The sequence below is a fragment of the Mus musculus genome, chromosome 4 (assembly GCF_000001635.26).
Source record: "Mus musculus strain C57BL/6J chromosome 4, GRCm38.p6 C57BL/6J".
Taxonomy (NCBI): domain Eukaryota; kingdom Metazoa; phylum Chordata; class Mammalia; order Rodentia; family Muridae; genus Mus; species Mus musculus.
The window spans coordinates 146590847-146609428 of NC_000070.6; the positions used below are offsets into that span (position 1 = coordinate 146590847).

An 18582-nucleotide genomic window follows, 5' to 3' on the forward strand; every position below is an offset into this window, starting at 1 on the left:
AATACTTGCAAGTTAGTAATTATTACACATAAAACTGGCTAGAATACCAGAATGTGGTTTATCTTTAAACATTTCCTTCGTTTTGAACACCTTCTGTGATGGTTATTCTTGGTTATCAACCTGTCTTCATCTGGAATTAACTGTAACTCAGAAATGTCTAGATACAATTGAGAGGGAGTTTTGCTTTGTTTTGTTTTGTTTTGTTTTGTTTTGTTTTGTTTTGCTTAATTGGATCATTTGAAGTGAGAAGGTCAAATCTTCGAGGTGGAAAGACCCACCTTTAATTTAGACCACACCTTCTGTTGACAGCCTGTATAAAGGACATAGAAGAAGGAAGCTCGCTCTCTCTCTCTCTCTCTCTCTCTCTGTATGTATGTCCCTTCCTAGCAAATCCACTCCTTCATTGGCATTAGAGCCCACTTCTTCAGGATTATGGTATATACTGAGGACCAGCTGAGATATCCAGTCTCATGGACTTGAGCAACTACTGAATTCTTAGACCTTCAGTATACAGACATACACATAGAGCCATTGTTGGGCTAGATGGACTATAGCCTGTCAGTCCTTCTAATAAATCATGTGTGTGTGTGTGTCAGAGAGAGTCATTCTATAAATTGTTACTCTAGGAAATGCAGAATAATATAACAATATTCCTTCTTAAATGCTCCCCACACATACACACACTTTTTTTTTTCTTTTCTCCTGAAAAATCGCCTGGAGATGCTAGGAAGGAAACTTGTTTAGAATCAGTTTCATGTGCTACTTTTGGGATTGACTTTCTCAGCTTTTACCCTGAGACTGTCTTCTACATGTTTGTACATATATAAGGATGCTCCAGAAACTGGGTGAGCCAATAAACTTCATCCTGTGAATGTTAACTTTAGCAGCTGCGTCTCCAGAGACTGACTGACTAGAATTTTAGTACTGAGGGAAGATTGGAATGTTCCTGTCCCAAAGGGTAATTAGCTTATGTTGAGCTAGTTCTAGCTTCCAAAACAAACACCCTTTGTCTACCTCTGTGTCTGAATTAATGCCCTGTGACTAAGAGATAAAAACATTTTAGAGTTTATTAATTCAGCAAACCACTAGCACCTATCAATCCCAAAGCTAAGGAGTGTCACCAAACAGCATCTAAGGCTAATAGACAATGTATTTTAAACATGTCCTGATTAACCTAATTCTGTGTTCCTGAGCTGTGTTTTCTTAGTTAGGGTTTCCATTGCTGTAAAGAGACACTATGACTAAAGCCACTCTTATAAGGACAAACATTTGATTGGGGGTAGCTTACAGTTTCAGAGGTTCAGTCTATTATCAACACAGCAGGTAGCACGGCAGAATCCAGGCAGACAAGGTGCTGGAGAAGGAGCAGAGAGTTCTGCATCTTGACCTGACTGCATCCAGGAGAGACTGTCGCCCAGGCAGCTAGGAGGAGGGTCTCATTGTCCACCCCCACAGTGACACACTTCCTCCAACAAAGCCATACCTCCTAATAGTGCCACTCCCTAGGACAAGCATATTCAAACCACCACAGTTGTTACGTTTCATACTGCGGTATGATTGTGGTGGCGGTGATGGGACAGTTAGTGAGCCTAGACAAGGTATCCCTCTGAGGAATCACACCATCCAACAGGCCTAGTATAAAGAAGATTTGTTAGGGGCAGGGGGAGGGCTGGAAAGGGGCAGAAAAAGGAGGGGAGAAAGATAAAAAGAGAAGGAGAGGAGGAAGAGGCCAGCCGGGAACATGTGGGGACAAGAAAGAGAGAGTGAAGGAGAGAGAGTGTGGGGTAGCAGTCTTCTTATAAGCTGAGGCACCTGGCTTGTACCCAGAAGCAGGTGATGATGTAAGCTGTTGCTAGGTCACTGTTGCTAGGCTCCCAGGAAGAGCCTATTGGAATTGTCTGTAAGTCAATAACGGTCACTCATACCTGCTCCAGAAGAAACTATCTCTTATTCCCTTTAAGATTAGAGCTGTGGTTTTTGCATTGACAATTAGGGATCCCAATCTGGGGTTCTGAGAATGATCTTTCTTTTGGAGGAATCACACGAATGGAAGCTAGGTTCCAGCAAGGACCCATTCTTGGAGTCCAGACAGCCTGATGTTACCTTCTCCGCTGATATTGGCAAGTACTTCCCGGGCCTCCAGACATCCGTTGGTTTCGTTGGCTATCCATTTTGGAGTTTCTGAGCTGGTTAAGTAGGATCCCCTTTAGATCTGCTCTCTAAGCATGGGGTTTAATGGATCTAGTTTGTTTATTTGCTTTGAAATGTTTGCTCTATAAAAACTGTTCTAGAAATTTAGTTTGGCTTGTTTGCTTGCTTGCTTGTTTTTGAATCTCCAGAGACATTTTAGATTCTGGCTGTTTAAGTCATTTTTCAGATTTTGTTTGCTTTTGGAACTTTAAAGACGATTTGGTTTTTAAAAAGTTTGTCTTAGTTTTCTTTGTCTTTGACATTCATTGATTTATTGTTTTTGGCCTTTGTCTCCTGACTCTCCTCTTCAAATGCATAGGGATGTGTTTGGAGATGAAACTGCTGTCTGGTACTCCAGTGGCTTATGCATGATAGTTGCTGACTAACTTGCAAGTATTTGAACAAATGGAAAGATCTAAAGACAACGTAAACATTTGCTACCTCCAAACTGGTATATCTCCTGTGCTTAACAATGCCCTAGGGCATTGGTTCTCAACCTGGGGGTCACAACACCTTTGGGTCCCACATCAGGTGTTCTGCATATCCAATATTTACATTATGAATTAAAATAAAAGCAGAATTACAGCTATAAAGTAGCAATGACATAATTTTATGGCTAGGGGTCTGTCTTAGTCAAGATTTCTATTACTGTACAAACATCATGACCAAGAAGCAAGTTGGGGAGGAAAGGGTTTATTCGGCTTACACTTCCATACTGCTGTTCATCACCAAGGAAGTCAGGTCTGAAAATCAAGCAGGTTAGGAAGCAGGAGCTGATGCAGAGGCCATGGAGGGGTGTTACTTACTGGCTTACTTCCCCTGGCTTGCTCAGCCTGCTCTCTTATAGAATCCAAGACTACCAGCTCAGAGATGGTACCACCCACAAGGGGCCTTTCCCCCTTAATCACTAATTGAGAAAATGCCCCACAGCTGGATCTCATGGAGGCATTTCCCCAACTGAAGCTCCTTTCTTTGTGATAACTCCAGCCTGTGTCAAGTTGACACAAAACTGGCTAGTACAGGGTCACCACATGTGGAACTGTATTAAAAGGTCACAGTATTAGGAAGGTTGAGATCCACTGCCCAAAGGATTAAAAATTTTAAAGATAAAATAAGAAACATTCTTTAATTAAAATGTGAAACTGGGTGGGCTGCCTTGTCTAGCCTCAATAGGAGAAGACACACCTAGTCCTCCTGCAATTTGATCTGCCAAGGGAGTTGATATCCACAGGAGGCCTCCCCTTCACTGAGGAGAAAGGGAGAGGGTACTGGGGAGAAGGGAGGTGAGGCAGAGGGACTGGGAGAGAAGAGGGAGAGAAAGCTATGATTGGGATGTAAAGTAAATATTAATTAATGAAAAATGTAAGTGAACCATAAAAAAACTAATAAAATTGGTAATTCATTACAATAAAGAACTCTTTTAAAACTCCATGTGGATTAAGTTATATGCTAAAATAAAAATAATATCTAAAAATGTTTAGTTTATACCAAAACTAAGGACAGAATCTACAATACATCCTCACTCTCTACACTTTCTTTCTTTCTTTTTTTTTTTTTAAAGATTTATTTATTACATGTAAGTACACTGTAGCTATCTTCTGACACACCAGAAGAGGGCGTCAGATCTCGTTACAGATGGTTGTGAGCCACCATGTGGTTGCTGGGATTTGAACTCTGGACCTTCAGAAGAGCAATCGGGTGCTCTTACCCACTGAGCCATCTCACCAGCCCCTCTTTCTTTCTTTCTTTCTTTCTTTCTTTCTTTCTTTCTTTCTTTCTTTCTTTCTTTCTTTCTTTCTTTCTTCCTTCCTTCCTTCCTTCCTTCCTTCCTTCCTTCCTTCCTTCCTTCCTTCCTTCCTTCCTTTTCCTCTCTCTCTTATCCCTTTCTATTCTGACCCCTCCATGTAACTGGTGTGGCAGATACAAGGACATTATAAAGAAACTGTCTGTCAATATGATAATTAGACTGTTGAAAGAATAAAAACTTGCTAAGGATAAGGGAGTTTCCTGTGACTCTCATCTTCAGGGAAGGAAAGAGCAGCAACCAGAGAGTAAACTTGTCTCCCAGAAAGAGACTTCACACAATTCTAATATCTTGTCAGGCCACATTGCAGGATGAGACAAAAACCTAGACAAGGAAGAGTCACAGATGGAAGTGACTAGAACTGCTTAGCTGTGGAAATCCTTAGAGATGCGGATGCTTGCAGTCAACCATCGAACTGACCACAGGGACCCCAATGGAGGAGTTAGGGGAAGGGCTGAAGGAGCTGAAGGGGCTTTATCTGACATCAATGTGAGGGGAGGCCCTTGGTCCTGTGATGGCTTGATGCCCTAGTGTAGACGAATGCTAGGGTGGTGAGGTGGGATGGGGGGCACCCTCATAGGAGAAGGGTTGGGGTGGGGATAGGGGAGTTTCAGCAGGGAAACCAGGAAAGGGGCTAACATTTGAAATGTAAACAAATAAAATATCCAATAAAAAAAAAGAAAAAAGAAAAGTCTTTTCTAAGCATGTCATAGATAAAGGTGGAACACTCCATGGGAAATTAGGGACAATTTGAAAACCTTGGAGAAATGCCCTATAACATTCATAGCAAAAGTGTCAATATATATATATATAAATCAATAGGGAAAAATCGATATAAAGAAAACCCAGTAGAAGGTACTATGCTAAAGATAAAATAAACAATACATTTCCACTTATCATTACCAGTAACACAGGGAATAAAACTGAAATATTAAGAATAAAATATCCGTTTTCTATGTAAAAAAAATATAGAGGTTGTAAAATTTAATTTAATCCAAAACCCTAAGATAAGGTAAATGCTTGATTTTTTGCATCCATATTCTTAAATATTAATTTGTTCTTAGTAATATTTACCAAAAACAAAAGAACTTTAAAAACTGTTATTTTATCCTTTTACTAAATGGTCATTTAAAACCTGTTTCTCAAGTTAGCTTTTCTTATCCAAATTATACAAAAGTCATCAGTCTAAAAGTCTAATAGCAATATTCACAATGTTTTATAACTTAAGTAGTGATGTTCCTTGATTTAATTAGTATCTAAGCTGTCCTGTAATACAATTAGCTAAGATTAAAAAGTTAAACAATTTGTATCTTACTAATAAGAAAGGGGGAAGGATAATGCTACACTGACTTCTCCCAAAGTCCTTTTCTAACCATTTAAATATGTTAGTTCATATATTACAAATAATTATATATACAGGGGAAATACAAAGTCAATCTGGTTACAAAGTTTGGTTTTAGACATGTTTCCTTTTTGACCTTCACTCCATTTTATCAAACTGTGTTGTTGATTTCTTAATTTAGGTATAGTCATCTTAGCTCACATGTTATGTCAGGTACAGAGAGTATAAAAAATAATTCAAGTGCGGATCCTGAAAGAATGGATTGATATGATCCAGGATTTTGTTTCTTAATGGCCTTTACCAGCTATTCTCTCTCCTGAAGATGCTGTCCTGCCCACTATTCAGCCTCATCTACATCAGGTCCTATGAGTGAGCTTCCTAGTTTTGAGGGAACTTATGATATTTAATAAATAACATGTGGCATCGCTCCTGACCAAAATGTGATGCTTTGTAGACAAGGGAATTGTGAATGACAACTCCTGAGAGGAGGCTGTGTCTGAGCAGACCGATTAGATCTGCAATACCATGGAGAGAGTGGAACGGTGCAGGCTAATTACCTTGTCTTGGGCTAGTTTTAGCGAGCCCTCCTCCCAGTAGCCATACCTTACCTACCTCTGTGTCAGAACTAACATTCTGTGACTAATAGATAAAAACCTTTTGAAATTTACTGACTTAGCAGACTGCTAGCTTCTACCAACCCCAAAGCTACAAATGTCATCCAACTAAATTTGCCTTGATTTTGACTTTCTTTGTTCTGTAAAACTGTGAAATTGCTTCCACATTGGGACATAGAGTTGGGTAACTTCAATCTGTGTTCCTGGACTATGGTCACTTGAAATGGCTTCAGAATAAACTGTCCTCTTATTTCCTTTAAGATGAGAGCTGTGGTGTTTTTGCTTGACCATTTTCTCATTATCTGTGAATTTCATTTTTTGAATTGAAGAGATAAGAACTCAGGGGCCACTGACTTAGTGTAAGTTTTGTGTGACCATGGGTGTCTGAGACCTTAAATCCTGAATTAAAGTCCATCTGAGGAAAGCTTGCTTCTATCAAACTCAAAGTGTATCTATCCACTTTTCTGAATCAGCAGCAAGCCTCAGCCTTTTCCTACCTTAACATGAGATCCTGGAGGAGATTCCATTTCCTTGATAACCATTTCTTCAATAGTCTGGTATTGAAGATACCTAGAATAGGACATGTGTTTCTCTGTAGAAGATCTTTGCTTCTTCCAGGACTGCCACACTGCTGCATGCTCCCAGACAAAAAAACTCACTCTTTCCTTCTTTCTTTCCTTCACACTAGCAATGGAGGAGGGTCTTCTTTCTTGACATCCTCTCCAACATGTGTTGTTAACTTAAGTTTTGATCTTAGTCATTCTGATTGGTATAAGGTAGAATCTTAGGGTCATTTTGATTTTCATTTCTCTGATCACTAAGGACTTTGAAAATTTCCTTAGGTGCTTCTCAGCCATTCGAGATTCCTCAGTTGTGAAAACTCTGTTTAGTTCTATACCCCAATTTTTGATTGGGTTGTTTGTTTGTTTGGTGATTAACTTCTTGAGGTATTTATATGCTTTGAATCTTAGCTCTTTATTGGATGTAGGGTTAGTGAAAAAAAAATTCCCAATCTGTAGTTGGCCTATTTGTCTTACTGACTATTCCCTTTGCCTTACAGAAGTTTTCCAGTTTTATGAGGTCCCTTTTATCAATTCTTGATATTAGAGCTTGAGCTATTGGACTTCTGTTTAGGAAATTTACCCCTGTGTCAATAAATTCAAGGATATTTCCCACATTCTTATCTATTATTTTCAATGTATCTGGTTTTATGCTGTGGTCTTGATAAACTTGGACTTGAGCTTTATGCAAGGTGAAAAATATTGGTCTATTTTTATTCTTCTACATACAGACAGCCAGTTAGACCAGCACTATTTATTGAAGATGCTTTCCTTTTTCCATTGTAATTTTTGGCATCTTTGTCAAAGATCAAGTATCCATAAGTGTGTGGTTTTATTTCTGGGTCTTCACTTCTATTCCATTGATCAACATGCCTGTCTCTGTAACAATGTCATGCAGTTTTTTTTTTTGTTTTTTGTTTTCACTATTGCTCTGTAGTAAAGCTTGATGTCAGGGATGGTGATTGCTCAAGCTGTCTCACCCAAGAGAAATAGAAGGCAGGAAATAGTCAAACTCAGGGCAGAAATCAACCAAAGAGAAACAAAGAAAACAATGCAAAGAATCAGAAAACCAAAAGCTGGTACTTTGAGAGAATCAACAAGATTGATAAATCCCTAGCCAAACTATCTAAACAGGCCCATACTGCACAAGGAAATAGAAGAAGTTACTAAAATCCTCCCACCCAAGAGGCAGTATCCAAATTACCAAAATCAGAAATGAAAAGGGAAGCCGGGCGTGGTGGCACAAGCCTTTAATCCCAGCACTCGGGAGGCAGAGGCAGGTGGATCTCTGAGTTCGAGGCCAGCCTGGTCTACAAAGTGAGTTCCAGGACAGCCAGGGCTATACAGAGAAACCCTGTCTCAAAAAACCAAAAAAAAAAAAAAAAAAAAAAAAAAAAAAGAAAGAAATGAAAAGGTAGACATAACAACAGAAATGGAGGCAATTCAAAAAAAAAAAAAACTTCAGATCCTATTATAAAAGCCTATACTCAACAAAACTAGAAAATCTAGATGAAATGGATGGTGTTCTAGACAGATGACACATACAAAAGTTAAATCAAGGGCAAGTAAACTATCTAAACAGGCCCATACTGCATAAGGAAATACAAATCATTAAAATCCTCGCACCCCAAAAAAGCCCAGGTTCAGATGGATTCAGCACAAAATTCTATTAGACCTTCAAAGAAGACCTGATACCAATTTTCTCAAACTATTCCATAAATCAGAAAGAGAAGGAACACTACCTAACTCATTTTATGAAGCCACAATTACTCTGACATGTAAACCACACAAGGACCTAACCAAAAAAGAGAACTTTATAACAATCTTGCTTATGATTATCAATGCAAAAATACTCAATAAACTCAATAAAATTCTTGCAACCGAATCCAAGAACATATCAAAACCATCATTCAACATGATCAAGTAGGCTTCATCCCAGGGATGCAAGGTTGTTTCAATACACGAAAATCCATCAATGTGATCCACTATGTAAACAAACTCAAAGAAAAAAATCACATTATCATCTCCTTACATGCAGAAAAAGCATTTGACAAAATACAATACCCCTTCATGTTAAAAGTATGGGAGATATCAGGAATTCAAGGCCCATACCTAAACAGAGTAAAAGCAATTTACTGTAAACCAACAGCCAATATCAAATTAAATAGAGACATACTTGAAGCAAACCCACTAAAATTGGGGATAAGATATAGATGTCCACTCTCCCCATACCTATTCAATATAGTACTTGAAGTGTTAGCTAGAATAATAACACAACAAAAAGAGATCAAGAGAATACAAATTGACAAAGAAGAAATAAGGTTATCACTAATGGCATATGATATGATAGTATACATAAGCGACCCCAAAATTTATATCAGAGAACTCCCCCAGCTGATAACTCACTTCAGCAAAGTGGCTGTGTATAAAATTAACTCAAGTAAATCAGTAGCCTTCCTTTATACAAATGATAAACAGACTGAGAAAGAAATTAGGGGAACAACTCCCTTCACAATAGCTACAAATAATATAAATTATCTTGCAGAAACTCTAACCAAACAAATGAAAGACCTGTATGACAGTAACTTCAAGTCTCTCAAGAAAGAAATTGAAGGTTCTATGCCCTAGTATAGAGGGGAATACCAGAGCCAGGAATGGGAGTGGGTGGGTTGGGGAGCAGGGCGCGGGGGAAAGGGATAGGGGATTTTCGCAGGGGGAACTAGGAAAGGAGATAACATTTAAAATGTAAATAAAGAAAATATCTAATAAAAAAAGAATAAATACAAGAAAGGAGAAAGAAATTGAAGAATATCTCAGAAAATTGAAAGATCTCTGATGTTCATGGATTGGCAGAATTAACATAGTAAAAATGGCCATCCCACCAAAGGCAATCTATAGATTCAATGTAATCCCCATCAAAATCCTAACACATTTCTTCAAATATATGGAAAGAGCAGTTCTCAAAATCATTTGGAAAGGTGAAAAATCCAGAATGGCAAAAACAATTCTTAACAATAAATCATTCAAATGTAACCATTAGGATTTACTTTTGAGAATGGACACATGCCATTGATATTTGTCACTTAGTATAAATTTTCTGATAGTTCCATACATTTTCTTGCCAATTTTCTCATTTCAGTTTTCTTTGTAGATAAATACAATTCCACTTGGAAGTGCATTACTTTTTCATTAGCCATGTTTCATTTGATAGATCCCAATTCTGGCTGGTCATTGCACCTCCTTTCCCTCACTCTCTTCTCTATTTTTGTCCCTTCTGTTCTTTTACAGAAACTATTTTGGGTCAGAATCTTTGACTGTTGGATGGCAACCCCGTCTGTCCACTTGATGCTGTCTTTCTACTGGAGATGGACTCTTTGAGTTTCCTCTACCCATTGTACAGTATTTCATCTAAGGTCTCTCCCTTTGATTTTTGAGATTCTCTCACCTCCAAGGTCTTCAGAACACCCTAGAGGCTTTTTTCTGGCTACAGGAGATGGCCTCTTAAGAAATCATATCCCCAAAGAAGTGAGTCACAGCTAAAGTCACCTCCACTGATTCTTGGGAGCCTTCCTTATACTTCCTTATAGTCTCTGTCTCATCCTGAACATGCCCCACACCTCCTCACCATAGTCAGTTGCAGATTTCCATTCATTTTCATGGACATCTGGCCATCTCTTCTGTCTTTCTGAACACCTGATTATGAATTGCCCTCCCCAACCCCTCTCCATCCCAGCACCCTTCCTCCATCTTCCTCTTATGACTATTTTATTCCTCCTTCTAAGTGAGATTCAAACTTCTTCCCTTGGTCCTTCCTTCTTGTTTAGTTTCTTTGGTTCTATGGAATGTAACATCTTACCTGTATTTTTTGGCTAATATCCACTTTTAAGTGAGTACATGTCATCCATGTTGTTTTTGGACTAAGTTACCTCACTCAGGATGATATTCTCAAGTTACATCCATTTACCTGCAAAATTGGTGATGTCTTGGTATTAGTAGCTGAATAGAATTCCATTGTGTAGATGTACCACATTCTCCTTATCTACTCTTCAGTGAGAGATATCTTTCCAGTTTCTGCCTATTATGAATAAAGCTTCTATGCACATAGTGTAGCAAGTGTTTTGTGGGATATTGGAGCATCATTTGGGTATATGCTAAATAGTGGTATAGCTGGATCTTTAGGTACAACTCCTGTTTTTCTGCAAACACACATACACAATTGATTTTTCAAGTGCTTGAATAAGTTTTCACTGCCACCAGCAATGAAAGAGTTGTTCCCCTTGCTCCACATCCTCAGCAGCATATTCTAACTTTTTTTATCTTAGCCATTCTGATGGGTGTAAAATGAAGGCCGAAAAGGACTTGCTTTTGACAAAAATGTCAAACCCAAACAATGGAAAAAGAAAGTATCTTCAAAAAATGGTGCTGACTTAATTGAATGTCAGCATGTAGAAGAATGTAAATAGATACATATCTGCTACCATGCACAAAATCAAATCCAAGGGGATTAAAGACCTTAACATAAAGCTGGATACACTAAGTCTAACAGAAAAGAATGTGGGGAATAATCTTGAACTCTTGGGTATAGGAGACAAGTTTCTGAACAGAACACCAATGGCTCAGGTTGTAAGACAAACTATTTATAAGTGGGAACCTTTGAAGCTGAAAGGCTTCTGTAAGGCAAATATATTGTAAATAAGACAAAACAACAGATAACAGAATGGGAAAAGACCTTCACCAACCCTACATATGACAGTGGGCTACTATCCAAAATATATAAAGTACTCGAGAAGTCAGCCACCAACAAACCAAATAACCCAATTGTTGCGGCCGCCAGCAGCTCGCAACATGAATGGTTCGACTGAGAAGGCTACTCTAGCTGTAAGAGAGGAATCTAGACGGGGCTAAAGAAGAAACAGAGCTAAGACAAATTCATTCTGATCAAAGCTCAAATTTTATTGTTGTGACACTAGTTATGAAGGAAGGGGAAGGGGACCCGATTCCTGCCAAATAATCTCGGGTCCAGTAGTAGGGTGAGCACGTGGTGGCACCAACAGCAAAACAGCAAGGTCCAGCAGTGGGCGTGGCAGAACGAATGAGCAGGAAGCTCCACCCCTGAGCAAGCAGGTTTCAGGCTGGGGGAGGGGAGACTACACCCAATTTTAAAAATGTGATACAGAGCTAAACAGAATTCTCAACAGAGGTACAACAGTGCACCCATGAGGAAGACCCAGCTCTGCTGTGCTCATGCCATTGGGATTACCTCACTTGCAAGCCCCATATGCAGGGACAGCTCTACTGTGCTGTGAGATGCAGGGCCTGCTGTCTCAGCTGCTAGGAAGGTGAGGATCACAATCAGCTCTGCTGCTCTCATGACTCCCTTGAAGCCAACTCATCTGCCCCCAGCTAGTATCAAGGGACAGTCTCCTGCCACCTTCTGACCCACCTTCCCTTTATCTGCCCAGTTATCAGCTCTCCTTTATTTTACAAATTTAGGTGGGAAGCTGGTTTACAAGAAATCACCTGAGTCAGACTCATTCCTTGTTCACAACCACTCACAGGAGAATGGAATTAACATCAAATATAATTAGCTCCAGGGCTATTCATAACATTTCCTCCTTTCTGTCCAATTAAAAGACTATTTTATCTCAGATATAATTGAACATAACTATTATTATTTTGTAATTTATAAAGTACTAGAGACCTAACACCCAGTCCACCATCTTTGTTAATTAAACAGAACCTCTGTCATGGATCTTTTCTTAAAAGACTTATAATTCTACATCTGGATATATCTTGGCTTTATATTGAATGCCATCTTAAAACCATCCTCTCAGATCTGTTCCTCTCAAAGTAAAAAACCTGGGTTGGCTAGGAGACTACGCAGTTTTTCAACCCCATCAGAAATCCATGAATGACTGATATTAACTGAAAATATAAAGAAAGCCTAACACAGCTTCCAAAACTTAGCCAATTTACCGTGATCACGGATCACTTGGACAGTCCCTTACTTCAACATGTTGGAGCATTAGTAATCAGCTTATTGCCCAGAGTCATCTGACAGACTTAGAGAAACAGAGATTTTTTTTTTTTTTTTGGTTTTTCGAGACAGGGTTTCTCTGTATAGCCCTGGCTGTCCTGGAACTCACTCTGTAGACCAGGCTGGCCTCGAACTCAGAAATCCGCCTGCCTCTGCCTCCCAAGTGCTGGGATTAAAGGCGTGTGCCACCACGCCCAGCTCAGAAATTTTTTAAAAATATTTTTTATTAGATATTTTCCCCATTTACATTTCCAATGCTATCCCCAAAGTCCCCCATACCCTCCCCCCGAGAAACAGAAATATTAAGGAGTAGCTTACTAAGGGGACCCACTTAGCCAACTCAGGTAGCTTACTAGAAAGCTTACTTGAGGAACCGATCCGGATTAAGGGCCCGGAGGCGGGTCCTGGGCACTAGCGGTTCCGACCCCGCACCCCGCCCACCGCGCCACACCAGAGTGGCCCCCAGCCGAGCGGGCCCCCACTTCTAGGCCCGACCCAGACCCTTCTGCGCCTCCCTTGGCCTTTGTCCGGCGCCAGGAGGCCGGCCCCGCGCCCCCCGGCGGCCGCCGGTGCCCGGGACGCGTCAGCCTCCTGGCTCCATACGCGAGCTCGGGGATCTGTGGCCTCCGTGGCCCCCCTCCCCAGCCCGCCCTGTTGTGGAGCCCGACGGGGCGGCGGCTACCAGGGCGGGTTTTGCGGCGCTCAGGAGAGGCCCCGGCTCCGCCCCGGGCCTGCCCAGGGGGAGAGCAGAGCGGTCAGCAGCCCGGTCGGGTCGGGGCCCCTCCTGAGAGGAGAGTGGAGCGGCAGCGGCGGCAGAAATGATGGAAGAACTGCATAGTCTGGACCCACGAAGGCAGGAATTACTAGAGGCCAGGTTCACTGGAGTTGGTGTAAGTAAGGGACCACTCAACAGTGAGTCTTCCAACCAGAGTTTGTGCAGCGTGGGGTCCTTGAGTGATAAAGAAGTAGAGACTCCTGAGGAAAAAGCAGAATGACCTGCGAAATCGGAAAAGGAAAGCTGAGCCATATGACACTAGCAAGGGAAAGGCACTTCTAGGGGGACATAAACTTAGCGATTCCTTTGAGTTTGCTGGGGGAAGCGGGCCAGGAACCAGCCCTGGCAGAAGTGTTCCACCAGATGCATGATCCTCACCACAACATTCCTTATCCAATCCCTTACCGCGTGGAGTAGAACAGCCTCTGTATGGTTTAGATGGCAGTGCAGCAAAGGAGGCCTCAGAAGAGCAGTCTGCTCTGCCCACCCTCATGTCAGTGATGTTAGCAAAACTGCGACTTGACACAGAGCAGTTGGCACCACAGGGAGCTGGCCTCTGCTTCACTTTCATCTCTGCTCAACAAAACAGTCCTTCTTCTATGGGTTCCAGTGTTTGAAAGTGACCTGTGATTGTGGAAGCTGCAATGATGATACTTTCTTTTTGTTGTTTTGTTGTTGTTCTTTGTTTGTTTTTTGAGACAGGTTTTTTTGTTTGTTTGTTTCTTTGTTTTTGTTTTTTGTTTTTGTTTTTGTTTTTTTGAGACAGGGTTTCTCTGTATAGCCCTGGCTATCCTGGAATTCACTTTGTAGACCAGGCTGGCCTCGGACTCAGAAATTCCCCTGCCTCTGCCTCCCAAGTGCTGGGATTGAAGGCGTGGGCCACTACTCCCAGCGGTGATAATGTCTTTTCTCCATCACATGTTTATTAGTGCGTGAAGTGTTCAGAGGATTGGCACACCATCACAGAGCATAGATTACTATTGCATCCATACACCTTTGACATCTCTGGCCTATGGAGACCCTTTGAGAATGGATCTTGCCTATATGCATCTATGTTTCCCTGCCTTCAGAGGTCTGATACTTGGGATTTTTGTGAATCACCCAGCACCTTCCATCTGGAAAGCCAGTAGGCACCCTCTCATCTACATTCTGCCCATTTCTCTCATCTTCTCTTTCCTTGGCTTCATGATATTCACAGGCCATTCACACTCAGACATTTTTATCGTGAGGCAAACCATGTTCATAGGTGCATAGACTGATTTTTTTTCCCTAAACTTTTGGCCAAGTAGATCTTGGTTCTGGATTTCAGAGTGGTTTCGGTTATTTTGTTGTTGTTGTGTTTGTTTTGAGACAGGGTTTCTCTTTATAGCCTTGGCTGTCTTGGACCTTACTTTGTAGACCAGGCTGGCCTCAAACTCAGAAATCCACCTGCCTCTGCCTCCTGAGTGCTGGGATTAAAAGGCATAAACCAGCATCCCTGGCTCAGAGTGTTCTTTTACTGAAATTTATTCACAGCATGAACATCATCATTAATAGTTCATGTGTAGGCATTAATAGTTGTATCTCACAAATTATAGTCTCAAATTTCTGGTCTTTTCTGCATTTTTCTGCGAAACATTTTGCTGCCTTCTGGTAAAGTATATTCTCTATAGGTCATTATAAATGAAAAGCATCAAAAAGCTAAAATTTCAAAAAGAAGAAATTTTGTGCTCAAAACTGAGTTTATTAGTCAGAATGAAAGACTATGATTGATGTTTACTGGTTAGGTAATATAAGTATGGGGGTCTCTGCAAATACTAGGTCTGGTAGATTAACAATCCATGAGACCAAAAGAAATCTAGTTCAATACCACTCTATAAATATTTCTACACTGGTTGTGGGTGTTTTGTGGGTTATTGCCAATGAAATTCTAGCAACACTCAGGGAAAATCTTTCCCAGTGAATATGTGAACAGTTCTGAAGCAAAAGGTCTCCTGACAGTCAGAAGCCATGATATACCACAATGACCCATGGAACAATTAACCACACACAAGAAATTTATTGGGAAAACACTACAGGGAGGCTGCCTCTGTTCAGGTGAGAAGCCCAAGAGAAATGAGTGGGAGGCAGGCTTTGCATAGTTTAATTTTTTGGGGTGGGAGTGGGGGAAGGATTTTCAGAATTGGAAATAGCTCTGGTTGGAGATTGCCTGGATTTTATGTTCTAATTTGAGTAAATTAAGGAGTTTCTGTGTTATTAAAACTGGGAAGTAAACTATAAGTTTTCCCGGTAGACTCAGTTGCCAATGCTGAGTGAAACTTCAAGATTCTGATTTCAGGGTTGTTTATTTTAGGAACAAGTAAGCACAGTAAAATTTTGGAAAGAAATTTTTTGGTAATAATTGTCTCAATTGTCTGTATACAATGAAGATGAATGTGTGGCTACTTCAAAGGTCTTTTGCAAAGTACATGTGAGTCTTTCTTTAAAGTTGGATTCTAAAACTAAAGAGCCTAGAGGAGGATCAAGCATACAGTGTAGAGGACACCAAGCTGTAAGGTACATGTCCTATATCCCCCAAGGATGGTTTGTACTGATGGAGAAACAATGATCTAGGATGATTGTCTGGGACAATTTAATAGTCTGGGACTTCCAGGTGTGGTCTGCCACTACAATCTACCACAGGTCACCAAGCTGCTTACTACATCCATTCTTTTACTTCTGGTTTAAAAAAAAAGTGTACTTCTCTTGCACTGAAGAGAAAACGCTGTGGTTTTACATTCCTGGTTAACTTAGAGCTTATTCTTGACCATAATTTCCTTTTGCCCTCTACAGAAAAAATATATTTTATGGTTGTTTCTGGTTCATAGGATGTTAATGTTGTGTTAGTGTAAATGGAAAGACAGTCAAAAGATGTTTTCTAGAATATAAAATATGTTGTTGAGATATACAAAGTGTGATTACATTGCTTGACTCTATAGACATGAAACTTGCAAGTGCTGCTGGCAGAATCCCAGCAATCAGAACACTAGGGCAGGTGTATTATTCTTCATTTAAGGTCAGACTAGTCTACATCAAAGTGACATTCCAACCTGTGGGCCCCAATTTCCTCTTCTGGCCTACTTGGATTCTCCACATGTATGGAGGTGAATTTCCTAACCTTTTCAGTGGGTGTGTCTGTATTTTCAAATTTTTATTGGCAGAGAACTAGCAGGATCTTGATATTGTCATTTCTATGGCCCATCACCAGCTTTACATTTGTAAATACTCCTCCCACCCCTGCTGAGATACTTGAATGGCAAGCAGCTCTCTATACCTAAAGGCAATCCAGAGAAGTTCTGGTGATGTTTCACACCTGATTGCTTCTAAGAAAAAAACCTGACATCCAATTCCTGGGACAAGAATTGGAGGGCCGAATTTCTGGATATTAAAAGAGATGTAGAGAGGAGAATGCAGATGTAGGAGATTTAGTGGGAGACAGAGAAGATAACAGATAGATGAGAACGGAGCGGGAGAGAGGTTAAGAGGTATCTATGTATGAGGTCATAGGCTTGAATTGTCTTAAATCTAAATGATAGCTGGGAGACTGCTCCAATGAAAGTTTTATGCTTTATAGTATATAGAAACCTTTTCATTACTTATAACACTGGTGTGTCCACAAACACTCCCAGTACACTCATGACCAAGCACCCTTGTGTGTATAGATATATTACATTTAACCAGAGTGCTTTTGGTATTTAAGTCAAATTAGACATTGATTGGTTATTCCCAGTAAATTCATGACATCATTGCCCTAAGCATATTTTGCTGAAAGGAAAAATTATAGATCAACGTCTTTTTGGTTGGTTCTGTGTATATATTTCACTTTGTGTACCTTTCAAAGCACCTTCCATAAGGAGGACACTGGAACATAAGAGTCAATGTTCTTGCAGGCACCAGTTTGCCCTTTTCATATACAGTGTTTTGTGTCAGCCCTGTCTTTAGCAATGAAGACTTATTGTCAGTTTGTTAAAAGCAACCCCTTTTGTTGTCAGTGGCCAGCAGTCTTTGGATATTTTTATGAAACCACTTTGGCTAGCAACTTTCTTGATGTAACACAGTGGAAAAGACAAGATCAACTGGAACTCCATCTCTTTCAGAATTCAGAGATTTCATTTGAAACACCTTCATACACTTATAAGCTGGTACTTAAAAAAATTTTATTTTTTGTTTTGTTTTGTGAACATCTTACTAAGACTACATCCAGCAGGACTCCATGGAGTCTTGCTCCATGGTGCTTTCCTATGCATTGGCAGAACCATACGTGTGACAATGTATTATATAAAACATCTTACCTTGTAATAGATGGGGAATTTTCCTGGACCTCACAACCAGAATTAAGGCAACTTGACGAAATTTAAGATTTAAAGCTGTGATCCTACTGTTTACTCAACTTGAGGGTTTAGCACTTTTCAAAGAACAACGTAAAAACTAACATTATTCTCCTTGGACTTCTCTTGATATCAACTTTTAAAACCTAACTTGATGCATAGATAAAATGGTAATTTATGTACTTTTTCAAGTCCTGCTCAGAAACTGCATGAGTGTCATTTGATGAAAGCATGAAATGCAGAGGCTTAAAGCATAGTTCAAAAATGAATATACAGTTATGGGTATTGGTTGATAAAAGTCATGTTTATAAATGTTTGTTGTCTTGTCCACTTGACCACTCGGAGCCAGTTACCTAATCCTTTATAAAAGATTACTGTTCACTGTCCCATTCTTTCCCCATGTGATGGATCCCTTGATGTTCTAGAAGTACTCCAAAGCTCTCTCTCAAGGCCAGTCAGAGAGACACAAACAGACAACAGATTACACAGACACCAACATGGAGACAAAAGGCAGACAGAAAGGGAGAGCTATACAAGCAGCCTTCAGGAAGTTACAGATTTAAACTAACTGAACAGACACACAGAGGATGGAAGCACAGGGAACATGAAGTAGAGAATTCAACTTTGTACTCACACTCAGCTAAATGCCTCTGAGGAAAAGGCTTTCATTTCTTTCCTTAACTCAACACAGATGCATTATTAACCACCAGTATGTTTAATCTACTCACATATGAGGAATCAATTAGCTTGTGACTTTCTTTTGCATAAGTACAATATGGGAAAAACTAAAAATCACCCCAATGCGAAACTAGTAGCCCTGTCATCTGAAAGGTGTCCATGGGCACAGAACCCTGTTCTTTAAAGTCAGACCCCCAGGTTTGGGCTTGTGCTTCTGAGCTCTCACCTCCATGCTG

The 18582-nt window shown here is 40.3% G+C and overlaps 1 protein-coding gene and 2 pseudogenes across 1 annotated transcript in view; all 3 read left to right on the forward strand.

The window, feature by feature from the left end:
- The window catches only part of Vmn2r-ps16 (vomeronasal 2, receptor, pseudogene 16), a 160377-nt pseudogene extending 145713 nt beyond the window's left edge, over nt 1-14664 (forward strand).
- The window catches only part of Zfp993 (zinc finger protein 993), a 478623-nt gene that overhangs the window by 77998 nt on the left and 382043 nt on the right, over nt 1-18582 (forward strand). The gene's annotated exons all lie outside the window — the stretch shown is intronic.
- Nucleotides 12918-13929, forward strand: Gm13240 (predicted gene 13240; annotated as a pseudogene).